The sequence below is a fragment of the Panthera pardus genome, unplaced genomic scaffold, assembly GCF_024362965.1.
Source record: "Panthera pardus isolate Hobbes unplaced genomic scaffold, ASM2436296v1 HiC_scaffold_26, whole genome shotgun sequence".
Classification (NCBI taxonomy): Eukaryota; Metazoa; Chordata; class Mammalia; order Carnivora; family Felidae; genus Panthera; species Panthera pardus.
Window position 1 is genome coordinate 32,793,738 of NW_026526832.1, and position 21,748 is coordinate 32,815,485.

At 36.0% G+C, this 21,748-nt stretch overlaps 1 protein-coding gene and 1 non-coding gene across 6 annotated transcripts in view; both read left to right on the forward strand.

Moving 5' to 3' along the window:
- The window catches only part of ROCK2 (Rho associated coiled-coil containing protein kinase 2), a 134,217-nt gene that overhangs the window by 15,047 nt on the left and 97,422 nt on the right, over positions 1-21,748 (forward strand). The gene's annotated exons all lie outside the window — the stretch shown is intronic.
- LOC128773715 (U6 spliceosomal RNA) lies at positions 11,150-11,253 on the forward strand. The gene has a single exon (XR_008418151.1). It is a non-coding gene; the product is annotated as a U6 spliceosomal RNA (small nuclear RNA).

Here is a 21,748-nt window from a genome sequence, read left to right on the forward strand (position 1 = left end):
CCCAGGCACCCCAATATATCAAACTTCTTATTTTCTTTCAGAGAAATAAGATATCAAGTCAGAAATTAGGGAAAGAGTTCATGCAAAATCTAACCATATTGTAGCTATTTTAAATTTAGCAAAATTTGTCTGGAGTTAACAGGACATTTGGAGTCGCTTTTAAGTAAGACATGAACTTTGACTCTTTGTCTTGGCTGGCTTCTCAATGATGATATTTCTTAAAATAAAATCACCAAAATTAATGTGCAGATGAAATAATGATAAACTTCTCTGAACTTTAGATGCATAGCATGATCTTAATTGCATCAACGTGAAACAGTGTGTCTTACATTTTTTCAAAAGCAGTTTTAAAGTGCCTTTAATTTAATGCATTGACAAAAATTTTCATACTGGATTAAAATAAAAAGGAAATCCATAGATGTATCTGGAAATTTAAAAACTTAATACCAATACAGTTTATGTCTTGGCCCTTATAGGTCATTTTCTAATTTATATCTGATAAATCCAATAGCTAAGGCAGTGGTTTAAAAATCTTGTTATACATAGCACTGAACTAGAGATCTTTAGAAATATTGATGCCTGGGGTTCCTGGATGGCTCAGTCTGTTGAGCGCCTGACTCTTGATTTTGGTTCAGGTCATGGTCTCGTGGTTTGTGAGTTTAAGCCCCATGTGGAGCTCTGTGCTGACAGTCCAGTGCTTGCTTGGGATTCTCTCTCTCCCTCTCTATCTGCTCCTCCTAGTCTCTCCCCCCTACATTTTTTTTTTTTTAACGTTTTTTTTATTTATTTTTGAGACAGGGAGAGACAGAGCATGAACAGGGGAGGGTCAGAGAGAGGGAGACACAGAATCTGAAACAGGCTCCAGGCTCTGAGCTGTCAGCACAGAGCCCGACGCGGGGCTCAAACTCACAGACCGCGCGCGAGATCATGACCTGAGCCGAAGTCGGACGCTTAACCGACTGAGCCACCCAGGCGCCCCTGTCTCTCCCCCCTACAAATGAATAAATAAACTTAAAAATAATTACTGATGTCTGGCTTCCAACCCCCCCCCCCCCGACATTCTAATGTAATAGGTATGTAATGTGACCTGGAGATACCAGGACTTTTAAAAGTTCCACAGGTGATTCTCAAGTGCAGAAAAGAGTGGGAACCACTGAGCTGAGAGGTGCAATATTGAAATTTAAAGATTGGCACAGAGGGCACTTGGGTCCAAAATGTATCTGAGGAAAGGAGAATACTTATTTCTTTTTCTTCCTTTATTTTTTGGATAAAGCTAGAAAGTCAGAATCATCTGATGGAAGTCAGAATCACACCCTGAGTACTTGGTAGAAATGGTGTCAGATCCTCCGATTTAGATTGGCCTGTGGTGGGGGCAGGAATGTCAGGTGATTCAGTGCAGGGTAATCTGCAGATCAAAGTTTGAGAAACTTGTAGGTGCTGCTGCTTTTACTGACTTGACAAAACCAACAACAAATAATCCAGATCTCTTTGGCACACAGAATTGTATATGTGGAAAAGGCTGGTGAATGGAGGGATGCCAGATTTTCTGAAATATCAAGGGTCATCACATTTTCTGTCTTCTTTTAGGGCTCTGTAGGAGTCAGACCAAGGTTTTTCTTTTTCTTATTTTAGAAGGAAATTTAATTGCTTTGCTGAGCTTTTCTGAAGGGAGAATCAGACAAGATAGACCAAATAGAAGTGAAAAACAATTTTTATTGTGGTAAAATATACATTGTATAAAATTACAATGTAGGAATGTTATTGCATCATACTCTTTCATGAGAAATGTAGTCTACAGAGACTTATTGATTGGCCTGGAAAATACATAATTTTGATGTTTCACATTTAATAAATGGCAACAGGGAAAATAGTGGCAGCCTGTTTAGTCACTGACAGTGATTTTATTCAGAAGGAAAATTTCACTAGAAATGTATGGTCCTTCAGAGCATAGCACCTAAAACAGCATGGTGTATGTGTATCTGTGAATGTGCCTGTGTTTAAAAATTAATAAAAGCATACAAAAATTATTTTATGGTCCCTTTAAAAGCAAGCAAAAAATAAAATGCTATAAAATATTCAAAGTCTTTATATTAAACTTTTGAAATTTCATTTTCAGAGCAGCCTTCAGGTTATTGTTATATTATGTAACATTCGTGTTAACACGTTCCTGTTTAGATTTTTTTCCTGCACATTCTTTGCAGTTATGTCTCTTCACATCATTGAAAATTAGAGAAAACCAGACAATTCATACATAGTGGATAAGTTGTCCATATTTTTCATTCTCTTCAGCATTCTATATCAGACTTCCTCTTGTGTGTCTATTTTAATTTTGTGGTTAAGGAGTATGTAGGTATTTTAGAAATTTGAAAATTTGCATTTACTGATTTTTGTTATAGTTATAGCTATTAGAGGAATGGCAGTTGTGATTTTTGTTTTTTCTTTTAGTATTTGAAATCTTTAGCAGCTCACTTTTTATAGATTCTATCTTGTAGTTAATAAGATTGTACACTCTGGTGGTCAAGGCAATATTGATTAATATTTATGAGACTATAGAGTGACATATGGTATCTTTAAAGCTCTAAAGATTTGTGGCAGTTTATACTTTAAAATCTGTCCATCCTTTCCAAATTATTACTGAATAAGATAACTAAAATGTGAAACAAATCTGCAACTGGGTGGTCCTTCTTTCACTGACTAATACACTTCAGTTATCTTTAAAAGTTTGTTATATGTGGGGCACCTGGCTGGCTTACTCAGTGGAGTGGGGGGGCTTTTGATTTCGGGGTTGTTGGTTCCAGCCCCATGTTGGGTGTAGAGATTACTTTAAAATCTTAAAAAAAAAAAGTTTGCTACATGTGATTGATTTATTAACATTTCATTGGAAGTATTTTTTCAAATTTAGAAACATTTTGCAATCTGGTCATTAGAATCCTAATCCGTAATACCTCAGTGTTGCACACGATGTTCCAACATTTCTAAAAAGTTAGCAAAATGCAGTTTAATTTTAGACTTCATGATTTGTGATATCATATCCATGCTGAAGCATTCTGAGGCATTAATTCAGCTATAGCTATGGAATATGTATTTCATGATTGCAACAGTTAAAATTAAAATAGGACTATGTTTTAATGTTTTTATATTCTGGCTAAACAAGAATTTAGTCATAAAAGCAAGATGTTTACATTATAAAAGAATGAGAAAGCTCACTCAAAGGATTTTGCTGGTAGTTCTGGAAGACAACTTATGCAAATTTTTTTTCTGTAAAAGCATATATTTTTGTTAAAAAGGAGAAGCTGTAAAATTAAAAATTTTGAGGACATTACTGAAAACAGGCTTTCCATATTGAAGACATTTCCAGAATAGAACAAGGGATGATACAAATAAAACTAAATTTAGAACGAATAAAAGGAAGCTCTAGTAAAAATTGGCATATGATATTTCCTACAGAGGGAGGCCATAAGTAAGACACTGAATACATTTTTAACAAGTTAATTACTCAATTTTTGGAGGAAAGTTGGTATGAGGGGATTTTTATAACCTTTATCATAGGTAAGTTAATCTTTTAAGATTATATGGAGAATGTAAGTTGCTGGCATAATATTTTACTGTGCTACTTTTTTTCCTCTTATAAACAGAATCGTCCAGTCTGGTTCAAGTTATAACAAATATGTGAAATGAAAGTGTAAGAATCTGAAAAATAGCATACTTATTTCAGATAAGTTTTTGTAAGCCAAATTCCATTAAAATAAGTTCATAAAATGGATCCAGTTTAACCTGTATTAATATATGAAAAAACAAATTAATTGTTTTCCTTAAGATTTTTTGTTTGTTTATTTAGGGTAGTAAAGGTGGAAAAAAAAGAAGGGAAGTGCCTTGATAATTTTCAAGTGTTTTCTTTAGAAAAAGAAACAGCGGTATATTGGCAAGAACAGTGGATTGGGGTCAGAAGAGCTGACTGGTATTAATTAATCAGATGTTTTATTAATTATCTTCTTGACTATGATAATTTATAAGACTATATCTGTCTTTCTCAAGGAGATGTGAAGATTAAATTCAGTGGGAAACTAATTCTAGTGTATTAGTGTTCTGTAAACTGTGCCGAACTTAAGCTTTTTTTTTACACACAGATGAACTCTCTGTAAAATAGGCTAAGTTGCATATGTCTGTAACTGTCTTCAGAAAGGTATGTGCAAACAGTCAGTCTCCTGATGTTAGCCTGTTTTTCCCCAAAATGGTAGCACATTATTTGGCACATGTTAGGTTCTCTAAAGCATCAAATCACTGAATAAAAATTCGCATGTTTATTTTTTAATTCACTGAGGATAATTAGTTTCATTGGGTGAATATTTGCATATATTCATTTTTTGGCTTATTGTATTCCAGGTGTCAATTTTTCTCAGCTAAGGTTTATTCTTTTAGAGTAGGTATGATATTGAACTGTGAAAACAGAGTCTGGTGTTCTTAAGTGATGTTTAATTTCAGAAATCCTAGACTATAAATACTAGGAAGAGTCATGACAAAATTTTTAAACCTTTGCATTATTCACTTGGAAAAGTGTTTTAAATAAGGCTTAAAAGAACATTTGGGTTTTACCAGATGTTTTTATCTGTGGCTTGAATTTAGCAACTTTTGGCCTACTTTTAGTGACAAAAGTGAGCTTAGGAGCAGCTAGCAGAATGGTTTGGAAGATGCAAACTGCAGGTATTATGCCGTATTACCTCTGATACCGATTCTCGTCCGTAAGTATACCAGGGTAATTAGAATTTTATCATGTGGGAAAATACATACAAGTAGCATAATAGCATATGTTATCATTCTGTATTGATGGCTACTATAATTAGTAACTGTTTAATTTCCTTGGGTCATGTAATTTTCAAAGCTGATTTTGGGGTGGGTCTGGCTAACAGAGCAGGGTCTTATTACATAAGTCTGTTGTCAACTCTTTGCCAGCCTCGTGGAATAAGAATTTGTATTTCTGTAGGCTAGGAAAAACAATAGCATCTGGGTATAATTAAAATGGATATGGGGAGAAACCTATATGGGAGTAGCTACTGTTATAATGATACATTGTATACTTTCCCTGTTGTGGCATTTATGAATTAGGAAATGCATTTTATCTGCTTCTACTTTTTTTATATCTCAGTGTTTTTTCTTAGAATAGAGAGACTTCAGCATAGACTGTTTTTAAAAATCTCTGCGTCTAGTGTGGGGCTCAAACTCACAACTTAGAGATGGAGAGTTGCACGCTCCACTGACTGAGCCAGCCAGGCGCCTCTAGCAGGGAAAAGTCCTGATGGGGTTTCTAGCTCACAGATGATGGGCTTTGGGGAAATAGACTTCTCTCTTCAGAGATGTGAAAAGGAAGAGAGTGAGCAGGACCAGAGATAGAGGCAATCATCCTTTTGCCCATGACTTAATATGCTATGTTCTTTTATTTATACTTTCTGCCTCTGTCTCTAATGGGAATGCTCCCTCTCATTCTCTGCTTACAGAAAAACAAGCTTCATTTTTAAAATTGCAAAAGTAATACCTGCCTCTTTTATGTATTTATTTAATTTTTTACTTTTTATTTTTTTTAGATTTTTTAATGTTCTTTTTTTGGGAGAGAAAGAAAGAGCACGAGTGGAGGAGGGGCAGAGAGAGAGGGAGACCCAGAATCTGAAGTTGGCTCCAGGCTCTGAGCTGTCAGTACAGGGCCTGATGCAGGGCTCTAACTCGAACGGTGAGACCATGACCTGAGCCGAAGTCAGCCGCTTAACCCAGTGAGCCCCCCAGGCGTCTCTGAAACAACTACTTTAGAACACATCAATGTGTCACTTTTCTTGTGCCTATAACAGTATAATGGTATATCATTTTCCTTTTTTTCCTGCATATAAAAAAACATGAATACTTAACAGGGTTTTTTTTTTGGTAACCAAAATGCAACTATGTCATATCTATCATATTTGCTTTTTTTCATTTACTTGGAGAGTAAATCCAATCAGAACCTATAATTCATCCAGTTCTTTTAAGAAGTATTCCATTGTTTGGATTTGCCATAATATTTTTTTATTAAAAATTTTTTTTTAAGTTTGTTTATTTATTTAGAGAGAGTGCTCTTATGCAATCATGAGATCATGACCTGAACTGAAATCAAGAGTTGAGGGGCGCCTGGGTGGCGCAGTCGGTTAAGCGTCCGACTTCAGCCAGGTCACGATCTCGCGGTCCGTGAGTTCGAGCCCCGCGTCAGGCTCTGGGCTGATGGCTCGGAGCCTAGAGCCTGTTTCCGACTCTGTGTCTCCCTCTCTCTCTGCCCCTCCCCCGTTCATGCTCTGTCTCTCTCTGTCCCAAAAATAAATAAAAAACGTTGAAAAAAAAAAATTAAAAAAAAAAAAAAAAAGAGTTGGACACTTAACCGACTGAGCCACCCAGGTGCTCCCGGATTTGCCATGATTACTTTACTGTTTCACTATTAATAGACATTTAGGTTGGGTTCTTCTATTGTAAACATTGCTGCAGTAACATCACTAAATATTTTTGTGCATATGTGAATATTTCTGTAGATTTCTAGAAATGGAATTGGTAGAGCACGTGCACATTTAAAATTGCAAAATAATCTCAATTGCCTTTTTTAGAAGTAAATTGAACTCTCTCAATAGTAGTGAGAATACACATATTCCCGTATCTTTGCTAGTTGAATATCATGAATCTTTTACATTAATTGCCAGGCTCATAGGTGAAAACTCAGTAGCTCCTTTTGTTTTTTAAGATGCATTTCAGTATTTGATTACTAATGAGATCGAGCACTTGTTAGTCATAGTTGTAATTGTTTTTAAAGGTCCATCTCAAATATATTTTCTCTGTGAGGTCTTCTCTAATTCTTCTCCCTTTCTCTAACTCCAGGCAATGATTTTCTTTCTCTTCTCTGCCCACATAATATTCTCTGTTGTAAGTTATTAGAATCATCACGTATTATGATTATTTACCTCTTATATACCAGACCGTGGGCTCTCATAAGGTTGTGACCATGTAGTATTCATTGTTTTTCTAAATTTTGGATATCAGTTTATTGGAAATTTGGGAACTAAAACTAAAACTAGTTTTTAGGTAATGGGGCATAAATGCTTTAAAGGTAATTTCTTTTTTTTCCTCTTAGTTTATTTGACATAATAATTGACATACAGCACTGTATAAGTTTAAGGTACACGACGTAATGGCTGGACGTAAATGTAGTTCTGTGGTATCATCTTTATGTCTCTGCCCGGTGTCTAGCACAGAGCCTGTATGTAGCATTTAGTATTTGTTTAGGAAGCTTTATTAAATGGTTTGTCTGATTCCAACTGGGAGTCTATATGTAAGGTGTGCTGTCTTCTTTTTTTTGGGGGGGGGGTTGGCTCTTAATGGTAATGGTTCTAGGGCACCCCTTTGTTTTACAAACGAGGAATTAAGTCTGAAGTCTAAGTCTAATGTCTTATCTGGTTAATGAGATATTTTTATTTCTTTATCATACCCTACGAGGTGTTTTGAAACAGCACAGCTCCAAACAGAGTTACTTATGGTCAAGGACAAATACTGATTTCTACTAAGATAGATGGCAAGCTTTTCTCAATTCTTACAGATTAAGCCTAACCAGTGGGACTTTTGCCTGATAGTCTTGGCTTGTAGCCTTAAACCAATACAAATTATCCAGACTTCATTTGGCTCCTTCCAAAGAATTATGAGTCTTATGACACACTAGACATAGACTTTTCTAATTGCTAGCACTGGCTGACTCTTGAGAGGCCTGATGCCTTTTCTTTTAGAGAACTCCTAAAACCTGTCCTCTTAGCCACTTTCCCATGAAGTGATCCCACCAAATCCCATTTCATTATTGCCTTTTCATGTATTGCCCAAGATACAAGTCATTATACACATCTCTTCTCACTCTTGTTCCCTCACCTGTTCTTCCCTTCCTTTTCAAGTATTTCTCACCCTTGTTCTAAAGTTAAACATAATCACTTGCATCTTCAAATTCTTTGCTGAATGATACTTAAAAAAAATTTTTTTTTTTTTAATGTTTATTTTTGAGACAGAGAGACACAGAGCGTGAGCGGGGCAGAGGCAGAGAGAGAGGGAGACACAGAATCAGGAGCAGGCTCCAGGCTCTGAGCTGTCAGCACAGAGCCCGACGCGGGGCTCGAACTCACAAACTGCGAGGTCATGACCTGAGCCGAAGTCAGACGCTCAACCGCCACCTAGGCGCCCAATGTTGAATGTTACTTTTATCTTTGTTTAAGTAGTAACACCTGTCTTCTTTTTTTTTTTTAAAGTTTTTAATGTTTATTTTTTGAGAGAGAGCGCAGGAGCAGGGGAGGGGCAGAGAGAGAGGGAGGCTCCAGGCTCCGAGCTGTCAGCACAGAGCCTGATGCAGGACTCAAACCCACGAACCGTGAGATCATGACCTGAGCCAAAGTCGGACGCCCAAGTGACTCAACCACCCAGGCGCCCCAACACCTGTCTTCTTCTTAAGGGAGAGCCTTCTCTAGTGGAACTTGTACCTTCTTTTATTCTCTACAGATCCCAGTTAGGAAAGGATAGGAGGCGGTTTCCTTGTTATCTTGTACTACAAGGTAGTACCTTGTAGCAACAAGAAGGTAAGGCCTTCTTGTTAAAATTGCCGTTGTTGAGTCTCATGTAGTTGGGGTATCCTGTACTTGGGGTCTCTGCTTGCTCATCGAATTCACAGACTCCTGACTCAGTGTTCCTTTCCGTGCAGGGCTGTGCCACCATTCTAGGTGAATCGGTGTTAATGTGAATAGAATACCCAGGAACCTGGCTTCACAGTTTTCTCATCTTTAGTGGAGCTCTTCACTTAACTCGTTTACTTACTCTCATGAAGCTACTCTGGACCTTACCATTACCTGAAATCAGTGTTACCTTTGAGATCATTAATTGAAACATCGTGCTCCTGAGCTCTTACCCTTTTATTAACGTATTCATTGATGCTGTTGAGGTAATAAGCAGGTAAGAATCCATTGTCCGTTACTTCAGACCTCTTGCCGGGATTCTCGGTTTCCTTGCCCTGTTGAATTTCTGTCGTATGCATCTGCACCTAGATTTTGGATTAGTTTGTTTCTTTGGCCTGCATAAAAGGTTATTTGTTGAGCTCTGATGGAGAAAAAAATTACTACGCAGATTGGTGGTTCTGTGAATTTGTGGTCTCTGTTTCTTGTAAGAGCTGTCAGGGTGGCAGAGCAATTCTGTCATTCTCCGTAGGGTCTGTTTTAAACATTCTTTTCTTTCTTTGAACAAAGTATGCTCTACAGATGGTCTTCTCCCTTCATGAGAAAATAGAAGCCATCAAAGGAGATCTCTTAAATTTCCTGTTACTTGACTCACGAGTTTATCTCCTCTGTACCATTTGTTCTTCCTTTTCCTTCTGTTACAGTGCATGAGGTGTCCGTCATTCTGTCTCAGGCTGATTCTCCAAGTGTGTTTGGATCTCATTCTCTCCTTCCGTTGCTTAATTCTCTTTGTCTTTCATCTTTCTTTTAATTTGGATTCTTTTTCATTTGGCTGAACTTGTTCAAATGTGTCACCTAAAACAAAAAAAAACCCAAATGACCCCTAGAAAGAAATCTCGATTCTTTCTACCTTTTGCCCCTTCCCCTCAGCAAAACAAACTCTGCTGTCTCACTTTCTGTTCACTCCTTGGTCTGCTATCATCTCCCTCCCATCCTCTCCCATCACTAACACTGCTCACTGCAAGATCATGCTGATTTCCTTGCTGCTAACACCGTCATTTTTAGCAAATGTTCAGAAGTACTTGACATTTCTCAAATTGCCCTCTCCTCTTGGCTTTGATGATGTTACTCAGAGCATCTTCAGCTGTTTCTCTCAGGCTTTGCTTTCTCTTCCACTGCTAAATGGCAGCTTATTATTTTTTTACTCATTCTTTGACTCCTTAAGCTTGTGTCTATTTTGGGGACTTTCTTTATCATTTATATGTTGATAATTTCTGTTTTTCCATCTGAAAGCTTACCTCTGAGCTTTAGGTCCTACATCAGCTAGGCATCTCCCCTTGGATATACCAGAGATACTTCAAGATCAACATATCCACAATATTATTTTTCCCCCTTTGCTTTCACATCTCCTTCATTTCCTGTGATCTTAGACTCAGTAATGCCACTATCCATCTAGCTTGGATCAAGCCAGAAATCTGGCTATTTGGGTATGTCATCCTTGACTTCCCATTCAGTCAGTCCCCAAATCCTGTCAGTGTTGCCTCCAACATGTGATTTACTTCTCTCCTATCTGACTGTTACTTTCCCACTTCAAGTGACCATCATATTTTTCTTGGGTTGTTATGATATTCTCTTCCCCATTATTCTTTCCTCGCTTTCTATCCATTTTCTACTCTCCCACCAAACTACTTCTTATAAGATGCAGATCTAGTCATATTATTCCAAAATTCAGAGTACTTAAATAACTAATTTCCTATTTATTCAGGGAAAAGTTCAAAATGCTAATAGTTTCTTCAAGAGTAATAACCTGAGTTTTCACTTTTCCAACCCTATCTCTTGTAACTTCTCTTCTTCCTCCCAAATTTTATCCATATTAATAAATAACTTCATTTGAAGCTGCTTTCTTCTCATTTCCAAGTTTTTTTTTTTTGTTGTTTATTTTTTGTTTTTTGTTTTTTAAACATGTAGATCTCTGCCTGGAATGAAAGTACTAACCCCAACTATTACTAATATGCAGTATGTGGAAATACTTCTGCCTCATTGTCCTTAGTTTGGTTTGAACTCAGATTTTGGATGGAGAAGACAAATATGTATTTACAATGATATTTTTTAGAAACTGACCTAGTTATGTATTTAATTATAACAGATGGTTGGTTTATAGAAATCAAAAAGAGGATTTCCTTACAGGAGCGTTCCAAGTAGGGGTTGCCAGTGTGAACTCATGCTTCTTGTGAGATATCTGTTATGAGAAGTGCATATAAAATATAGCTAATGGAAAATGGTAATATAAATGCTGTACATAAAATTTTCTTTCAACTACAGAAGATAGATATTTTAAATTCTTAACGATAGGTACTTGAAACATCACATTGAATACAGGGTCTTTTATGATATATCATTAAAAGTTACTGTGATGATACTGTTAGCAAGGCATGTAGTTCTCTTGCTTGCTTTCGGCAGCATGCATACTAAAATTGGAACAATACAGAGATGATTAACGTGGCCCCCGCACAAGGATAACAAGCAGATTCGGGAAGCACTCCGTATTTTATCACTATATTGCTGAAACTAATATAACAGTGTATGTTAATTCTACTGGAAATAAAAAAAGAGACATGTAGTTCTTACCATGTGCCAGGCACTGTTCTGAAGTGCTTTATTAATTTGTTAGATTTCTGTTTCATTTTCTAGTCACATCAAAATGACATGTTCTTTAAAAATATTCTTTCTTTAGAAATACTTAGTTTCAAACATTTAAAAAATATTATGACCTTCTAGGTAGAACAGTTACTTGCCCATTTTTTGCAAACAATGAAAAATGTGTTACCTGTCTGTGCTAAAGTCGTATTAAAGTCAGAAAGTCTGAGTAGCCTATACCCATTAGTATAATCTCATCAATTCTATGAGTAAAGGTTTTATTTATTCTGTAGTGAAAAGATTTAATGTTTTAACATTTTTGTGTGTTGTCTCACTTGATGTGACAATCTGTGAAATACGTAGGGCAGATATTATTCTTCCTATTTTCGTGAATGAGGACACTGAGGTTTGGAGAGGCTAAATAATTTGCTCAAAGAAATACAGCTAATAAATGGAAGAGCTATGAAAGGATCTGTGCTGTTAAGAGTTCTAAGGTAGTGTCCTTTTCTCATTATTATGCTTATTTTCTAAAGTACAAACTTGAAACTCTGTATAAGAAATTGGTAGCTGTTAGTTTTGGACAAGCTGGATGGTTATTTTAGAAAAGTAATTAATATAAAATGTTCTAACATTAAAAGGATTTCAGATTTTAGAGTATTTTTAAAATCAGTGATTGTTCAACTTTTTCTCCCCCACATCTTCTTAGGTTTAGGTTGAGCCTCTCCAAAAGTAAGTTGTGGGTTTTTCATTGTTTTTAATTAATTAATCTTTTTAATGTCTCCAAGTGGAGAGAATAATTAATTCTGTATGGTCTACCCTTACTGGAGATCTACAGCATGATGGATAGTTCGAGAACAGTACATTATCTAATAATCCCTTCTTGTTTGTAAGTCTTTCAAGGGCTTGTGTGGAACATTTGAAGATGGACGTGTATGGAATTCTACAAATTAATCAATCTTACGATGATGAACCTGCAATCTGAATCCTAGACTTTCGTGTATCTAGTTTTCTCTTCTTTTTGGCATGGCTTTGGCCTGTCCCCCCCCCCCCCCCCAACTGCTGGTGATAGGCAGTATTATCTCCCAAATTATTGAAAAGGATTACTATAAGGAGAGCTGCTCTTATTCTTTCTTTCAGACTGGTTTGCTGTCAGACTGCAGGGTAGCCAAGCGGCTCATGTAAATTGTGACATCTTCAGTTCTTCTCTTCTGGGTCTGGCTGGATAAAAGGAAATCGGTAATCATGTCTCTTAAAGTAAAAGGAGATGATGGGAATGTCTGTCTTTTTTTTATGTTTGGATAGCAGAATTAGGGAGAGGTTGGTGATGATGAGCAAGGAGTTACAGTATCTTTAAAGCCCACTAGTGTTTGTTAGTGTAGAAACTGTTCGCTGATCATTCAGTGGAACATGCAACTCTTGAAATCAGAGGTTGAGCCCCACATTGGGTGTAGAGATTATTTAAAAATAAAATCTTAAAACAATATTTCATACCCATTAGAGAACAACTCTTCATTCCCTCCTCCCCCCCAGCCCCTGGCAACCACCCTTCTACTCTCTGTCTCTATGAATTTCACTACTCTAGGTACCTTATATAAGTGGAATTGTGTAGTATTTGTCTTACAGTATTTGTCAAAAGGCTCATTTCACTTAGCATAATGCCCTCAAGGTTCATTCATCCATGTTGTAGCATATGCTAGAATTTCCTTGCTAGATTCATATGCTAGAATTTTTCAAGTCTGGATAATATTTCATTGTATGTATACCCATTTTGTTTATCCATTTATTTGTAGATGGACACAGGTTCCTCCCACCTTTTGGCTATCGTGAATGATGTTGCTATGAACACAGGTGCACTGTATTGGAGACAGAATTTCAGGTCTTTTCAGAATATATCCAGAAGTGGAGTTGCTGGATCATATGATAATCCTATTTTTAATTTTTGAGGAACTACCAGACTTCTCCATAGTGGCTGCACCATTTCACATTCCCATCAGTAATGCACAGGGATTCTGATCTCTCCACATCCTTGTCAACACTTGTAATTTTAAGGTGTGTTTTTTGTTTGTTGTTTTTTTGTAGTAGCCATCCTAATAAGTATGAAGTTCTTCTCATTTATATTTATTTTTCTTCTGTTTGTAGGCTTAAATTGTTCTTTCTCAGGTTTTTCCTCAGGAAGCCTAAATTGTTGAATTTAGATCTTTTCTTTTCCTAAATTTGCATTTTTTTGTATAAATTTCTCTTAAATACTGCTTTTGCTGCCACCCACACATTTTGAGAAATTGTAATTTTATTTTTATTTAGTGGCACCTTAATTTTTGAAAGGTATTTTTGCTGTATATAGTATACTAACTTGCTAGTTTTGTTTTACTTTTGGTACTTTAAATATATCCCTCCACTGTCTTACGACTTGTGTTGTTCCTTTGTTCATAATTTTTCTTTTCTGAGTTTCTTTTTCTGACTGGTTTTAGTCAGTTTCATTATGATATGCCTTGTTTTCTTCCTGTTTCTTGTTTTTGGCTTTGTTTGAGCCTCTATCTGTATAGTTTTAGTTTTTACCAGTTGTAGAGAATTTCTAGCCCTATTCACATGTGTTTTTCTCTTCTTTTTCCCTTTCTGGTGACTTCCAATTGTATGTATATTAGGTTACTTCATGTTGGCCCACAACTTACTGATACCCACTTATTTTGGTCTTTTTTTCCCCTCTGGGTTTCATTATGGATAATTTCTGTTGTCATGTCTTCAAGTTCTGTTGTCTTTTCTTCTGCAGTTTCTAGTCTCCTGGTAACACCATCCAATGTATTTTTTCATCTCACACGTAACATTTTTATCTCTCTAGATTTTTTTATTTGGGTCCTTTTTTATGTATCAAATGTCTCTGCTTAACATTTTCAGTGTTTTCTAAATCTCTTTATTTATTGTGGTAAATGTGTGTAACATTAAGTTTACCATACTTGAGTGTACAATTCGGTGACACTAGTGTTATGTTCACAATATTGTGTAACCATCACCACAAACGATTTTTTTTAAAGCGGTTTTTGTTGCTGTGTGTGGTTGACCACACGAGTAGTTTTGGCTTACAGAATGTGAACAAAAGGGGTTTGTGAGTAGCGTCGAGGCAAAGTCCTTGTGGGGAGCTCGTATCCTTTTCTTGTCATCTCTTTTTAATGGCTGGTGTCGGTGCTTGTTATCCGTCATCAGGAGGTGGAAGCAGTGTATTCGTGTTGATGGCAACAAAGCCGAGGGGCCGTATTTCTGATGATCATGGGAGCTACTGTATCCACGCTTAACTTTCTTTTCTTTTCTTTTTTTTTTTTTTTTTGAATGGTACAAATGGCCTTTATTGTTTGTAATGGGAAGTGAAAGAGAGGAGGGGATATGACGGCTTCAGCTTCTGGGGCAGTTCCAGAGATTACCTCACTGTCCTTCGAAAGGACCCTTAACTGTTTTAAAGCAGACATAAAGGCACTAAGGGGCATTTTCTGTCACTTGCAGCTGACCCCAGTTCAAACTGATACTTAAAAATTACCATCATTTCTTTTATATTGTCAAAGAGGTAGGTTTTTAGAAATAAGTAGCAAAGGGCAACTTGTTTTTTTAATGGCTTTAAAAGATTGACAGTTACCCTTCATTAGAATTCCTTTTATGTATGTGCTTGTGTTTTACAGACATTTTATTTCTTTCATGTCTTTTTCATCACAGTCCTGCAGTGTTGTATTATTGTCTCTGTTTATTGATGTTATTGAGGTTTAGAGAAAGAAGTTATGTAACTTGGTAGTAGTGATGGAGTTCATATTCCCTTTCAAATCTGACTCCAAATCACACTTTTTTCACTAAGCGGTACCTTTTCTAATGCCTCTCTTTTACATCTTTATTTCTGAGACACTCTGGTTGGTAAATTAATCTAGGAGGTACCCTGTGCAAGTGACTAATTGTTTCAGGTCACTTATTTCTTTTGCTTATTAGTGAAGAATGAGAAGTTAAAATAAACCTCCCTGAATCTCCAAAGTTGAAAACCACTGTAAACCCTAGACTAGTAGTAATTCAGTCTTAAAGGTTTCTATCACACATGATGGTTAATTCTGAAGGCCTCAACCTAGCCTTTGTTTAAGTCTTTCAACTATGCTAGTGTCTTCACAGTTAAAGTGTAGTTTTAGGTATGGTTAGCTTTAAATTACTGCACCTATGATCTGAGGAAAACAGGTTGAATCTTCTAGTCTATCCTAAGTTTCTGAATTCATTGGGAAATTAAAAAAATTTTTTTTAACATTTATTTATTTTTGAGAGACAGAGACAGACCATGAGCAGGGGAGGGTCAGAGAGAGAAGGAGATACAGAACCTAAAGCAGGCTCCAGGTTCTGAGCAAGCTGTCAGCACAGAGCCCGATGTGGGGCTTGAACCCACGAACCGTGAGATCATGACCTGAGCCAAAGTTGGGTGCTCAACCAACTGAGCCACCCAGGTGCCCCAGAGAAATTTTGATGCATTTTTGGTTTTCATTCTTATTACAGTATTTTGTTATTATATAATAGTGTTCATAGGACAAACACATCACATCCTAGGAGCTAAGAGTGCCAAGAACTACTTGAAATATATGATCATATAAAACATTTACTTCTTAAAGAAATTTAATTTTTGTAATCTGTTATGACAAAATATTTTTAAAGCCTGGGTGTTCCAGAACCTGTTTAACCTGTTATCTCTTAAGTGCAATGAAGACTGATTGCATACCTGAAAAAGAAATTCACTGATGGAAGAGACAGATGCCAGAACTATTGAGAATAAGTCCTTGTTTGTGTAACCTTTTAGTTTGTTGGGTCTTTCCTTTTTTTGGAGTACAGGAAATTAAACGCTATGGAAGAATTGGCATTCCCAGCTGGTCACATGTTCACTGTGCTATAGAATTTCTTAATGCTACATTTATAATTTTACAAATCCGGCATGATTTTTCTCTTTAGTAATTGACAAAGTGTAGATTTAAGTTTAACAAAGAAAATAATTTAAAATTGGTAATACTATATATATAAATGTATAATTCTGAATGTTCTTCAGCTGTGAAGATCTACTAACCATTATCTTCTCTTCCACTAACCTCTGTTAATTGGATACATGTAGTATTTTTTTTTTCTTTTTTTTCTTTCCCAGTACTTAACCTACTTTTTCAGTTCCTCAAGTTTGAGTGCTACCAGTTGAGAGTAGTCTTACTGAATGGTTCTTCTCTCTCTCTCTCTCTCTCTCTCTCTCTCTCTCTCTCTCTTTGTTATAGTTGACACACAATGTTACATTAGTTTCAGGTGTAAAACAGAGTGGTTCGACAATCCATTCTATACACTACGCAGGGCCCACCATGATGAGTGTAGTTACCATCTGTCACCAAACAAAGTTGTTACAGTATTATTGTCTATATTTCCAACGGTGTTTTTTTTTTTTTTTTTTTTAATCCCTGTGACTTATTTTATAACTGGAAGTTTGTACCTCTTAATCCCTTTTAAGAGAGCTTTCTTACAATGCGTCTAAACACGCCTCTGGCCAATGTGGTAGCCATTAGCTACAAGTGGCTAAGTTATAAACTATTAAACTAATTCAGTTCCTCAGTTGCAATAGCCTTATTTCCAGTGTTGGGTAGTCACATGTGGCTGGGGGCTACCATATGGGACAGCACACAGAGAGAACATCTTTTGAGTATCTGAAATGCAGCTAATCGGACTGTGTGTGACCTGAAGAAGGTACCCAATGTGATTTTTATTATTTTAGTTATGTTGTTTAATAATGTAATTATTAGTCTTAATTTCTAGCAGAGGTCGTTTGGAAAAGTAAGGTCTTTCATATCTCTCAAGTCTTTCTTACCAGTCTACATTTCGATGAAACTTTTCTCACTTTATTTGCAGGAAATTTTCAGTGTCATTATACAGTGTTGCTTAGTTAACAGACAAATAGGATTTGCTCCTTTTAAATGGCTTGCCAGAAAAAATTATGGTTGTTTTTTTAGATGTTTATTATATTCCTGATTATAGGAGTAATATATGGTTATTATGGAAAATTAGAACATGTAAAGAGTAAACAATAAAACCTTATAACCACCCAAAGATAATTACTCCTACCATTTTCAGGTTTTGTTTTTGTTTTTGTTTTTTTGCTATTTTCCTAATTTTAATTTTGTCTTTAATATGGTAGCATAAGGATTTTCCTATGATACTGTTAATTTTTTTCTTAAACTTTTAAACAAATGTACTACAATACTGAATTAAGTGGTTTCCATCATAATTTGCTTCACCATGCCCGTTGTTGGACATCATGTTCTGTGTAATAGTGCTCTTTGTTTTGTAGCACTGATTACAAGGGTATGTTCTATAACTTGAATATAATCCTTTAAATTTTGTTTTTTTTTACGCTTTATAATGTGTATTTGGTTTAAGTTTATGACTTCTACTAGAGTATAAACCACTTGAATTTAAGGACTGTGTCTTGATTACCTTAGATCTTTTTTGCAGTAAGACAGGATATAAATAAAGTTATTTTAGTTACATTTGTATTTCCAATTTATAGCACTGTGCTTGGCATGTAGTCACTCATTTATGTTTGACGAATTGAATTTAGATAAGTGGCTCATCCCTTCTCATAGATTTTTGCCTGTAGCTAAGAATATGTATGAAATTTTAATAAAAGAATAATTCAGTTTTTTGGACACATTCCTTGCCTTTAGGGACTGTAGTCTCATTTGTAATTGTTTTCCTTTTTTCACAGCTCTTTTCATGGGAGAAAGTTTTTGGTTATGCCATTTAAGGAGATGAATAATTTTTCAAGGAATTCATATTTGAGCATATTTGCCTGGCTATATCACTGCCACAATATGGTTTAGCTATTTGAAGAACATCTTTAGTGGCAAACACAAAACAGTGAATCATGGGTGCTGAGATACTGGCCAAATTTAATTATATAGCTTTGTAACTTTTATAAGTTGATTTCAACCGTGTTCTAATAAAAGGAAACATGAAAAGCAAAATTAATGATATGTATAGTTAATATTTTGTTTTTTAAACTTACTGGATTTGATGATATAAAATGTCGAGGATATGAGTCCTTATTTTATGCATGAATATAGTGTGCTATATTTTGAAAATTATATTAGTGCCAGCAAATGTAGTCCTTAACCATTCATATGATATTTTAAATAGTACTGTTTCGTAAAAAGCCAGTGTATGCAAAGTCTGAATCAAATTCCTTTATAGAACATGTAGACAAAACACATAGTCAAAATTGGTATAAAGAGAGCAGCAAATCCAAAGGCATTTGTGGTAATTACTACATTGAATGATGAGGAGAGCATCATTGTTATTCTGAAATGCAAATTATTGACTAGATAGTTTTTTCAGAATGTATTTTAGTCAACAGTATACCCTTTTCATATTTATACATTAATACATTTAAGTCTACTTCATTCTTCTTAATATCTCTACAGTATTCCGTTAGATGTATTTTTTTTTTTTTTTTTTTTTTTTTTTAAGTAGGCTTCATCCCCAGTACAGAACTGAACTCAGGGCTTGATCTCACAACCGTGAGATCCAGGCCTGAGCTGAGATCAAGAGTTGGACTCTTAACTGACTGAGCCACCCCATCACCCCTCCATTGGCTGTATTAAAAAAATTTTTTTAGTGTTTATTTATTTTTGAGAGAAAGAGAGAGACAGAGCACAAGGGGAGAGGAGCAGAGAGAGAGGGAGACACAAAATCTGAAGCAGGCTCCAGCCTCCAAGCTGTCAGCACAGAGCCCAGTGTGGGGCTCGAACTCACAAAGCGCGAGATCATGACCTCAGCTGAAGTCGGGAGCTTAACCAACTGAGCCACCCAGTTGCCCCCCTCCATTGGATGTATTTTAAATTATTTATCCATTACCTGTACTGAAGGAGTTTTGAGTCGTTTTAATTACTTCTAGGTATCAAAAGATATTCTTACAAATACATATTTATGTATTTATGCAGGTAGTAGGAAAAAGCTAGCATTTATTTTTGTTATTTCACACATTTCAATTAGTGTTATATAACCTGACAATAAGAACAAAATAAAATTTATTATTATAATGAAAAACTTCCTTTAAAAACTCGGTTAAGTATTTGAGGGGAAAAAATGAGAGTATTTTCTCACTTTGTAATATGCACCAAAATAAACTCCAAATAGTCAAAGGGGATAAAGGCAAAATGAAAAACCATAAACAATGGGGCACGTGGCTGGCCTCAGTCAGGCATGTAACCCCTCATCTCAGGGTCACGAGTTCCAGTCCCATGTTGGGCATAGAGCTTACTTTAAAAATAAAATTTAAATAAAGAGCTGTTATCTTAAAAAAAACATAAAATGATTCTGTGTACGTGCCCATTTGATTTAAACATAATTGATAAGAAAGCATCTATAGAGAAAAAAAGTTTTTATTTGCTGAAAATGAACAAAACTAAAAAGTTAAAAGATAACAAACTGAGAAAAAACAAATGACTAAAAAGGCAGAACATGCACTGATATTCTTAATATAAAGAACTTCTAGGGGCACCTGGGTGGCTTGTGGGTTAAGCATCTGACTCTTGATATTGGCTTAGGTCATGATCTCATGGTTCCTGAGGTCAAGCCTCAAGTTGGACTCTGTGCTTACAGCATGGAGCCTGCTTAGGATTCTCTCTCTCTCTCTCTCTCTCTCTCTCTCTCTCTCTCTCTCTCTCTCTCTCCTCCTCCTCCGTCTCTCTCTCTCTCTCTCTCTCTCTCTCTCTCTCTCTCTCTCTATCCCTCCCCTGTGCTCCTATGCTCTCGCATGCTCTCTCTCTCTCTCTCTCAAAATAAGTAAATAAACTTAAAAAAAAGAGCTTATATAAATTCACCTTACAACCTTAAATAGCGATAGAAAAATGTTTTAAAGGATTTAGACAGTTCACTAAAGGCCATAGTTGTATCTAATCTGTCTGTTGAATTCTTTCTTTTTTTAATTGAGGTGTTGTTGACATCCAGTGCTACCTTAGTTTCAGGTGTGCAGCATAGCGGTTTGGCCACTTTACATGGTACACTGTGCTCGGCCCAAGTCTGGCCACCATCTGTGATCCTAGAAGGCTCTCAGGGTGCCATTAGCTCTGTTCCCTGTGCTGTACCTTTGATCCACGCGACTTAGTCCATACCCACAGAGCCCGTACTTCCCACTCACCTTCACTCCTTTCTACTGAGTCCTTAATTTTCACTCATTTTGTTTTTAAGTTTGAGAGTTTTCAATCATTTGATTATTTGATAAAATACCGGGTTCTCTGCTGAAATTCTCCCATCTCACTTTGAACACATTAGTAGCAACGACTTTGAGGTTTGTGTTACATTTCTGAATTTCCCGTGGCTCTGATTTTTTAGAAAATTTTCTTCCGGTTTTATGGTATTCTAGTTTTATCTTGTATGACTGCTAATGTTTGCTTGACTGCTGGATATCGTGTGTGGATAAAATGCTTAGATAATTAGGTAATGTTAACTTTGTTTAGGGAGATTTATGTTTTCTGTCGGTCAGGTTTGAGACACACCACCTTCATCTACTCGATGATTGAACAGATTTGAGGTCGATTTTCAATCTTTTGAGGGTTGGTTTGTTTCTGTTTTTTCTTTATTTCTGGGGTGTAGCCCTTTAGCCTGGACTTTTTCTTTGTGAGTCCCCAATTTTAATTTCTGTGTTCCCAATCTGATGAGAGTTCTGGAAGCTTTCTTCAGCTTCTCAATTTCTGAGCTGCAGCGTTGTAGTCAACTTTAGGTTTACAAGTACTATTTCTATTGGAAATTAGAATTTGTTTTATAAATTTGGATTTCATTCACCTTCAGAGAACCAGTTTGGTTGTAAGATAGATGGGGTCATGTGTGTAACTTAATTAATGATTATCAAACCATGCCTATTAATACATTTATATGTGTGTGTACACACACATACATAGTTGTTCTTTTTTGTGTTTCATTTTTTGAAGTATTGGGTTGAATTCAGATATGTTATTTAAGAATTTCTTGAAGATAATGTTTTCTGTCTTTGGTATGCAAGAAAGGAAGGTCATCTGTATTATTTGGTGGCATAGGAGAAAAACAAATTTGTCAAATGAGATGTTAGTGATTTGATCACTCCATGTGTAGAAACCATAAGATCATTTTGCAGATTTTTGGGTTATACTTTTTTCTTAAATACAAACCATTTGGTATGTTTTATAATACTGTAAACTAATTGAGATCATTGTGGTTAGTTTAATTATAGTCTCGGTAGTTTCTCGAGGAAATGTGGTAATAAAATCAGAGACCTCAGTTATATATGTCCCTTGGTTTGCACTATGGACTTCCTTTGAATATGAGTTGACTTCCCTCCCTCCCTCCCGGAGAAAATTTGCTTTCTTTGTGTATTTATCGTAGTTTTCAATCAAGTC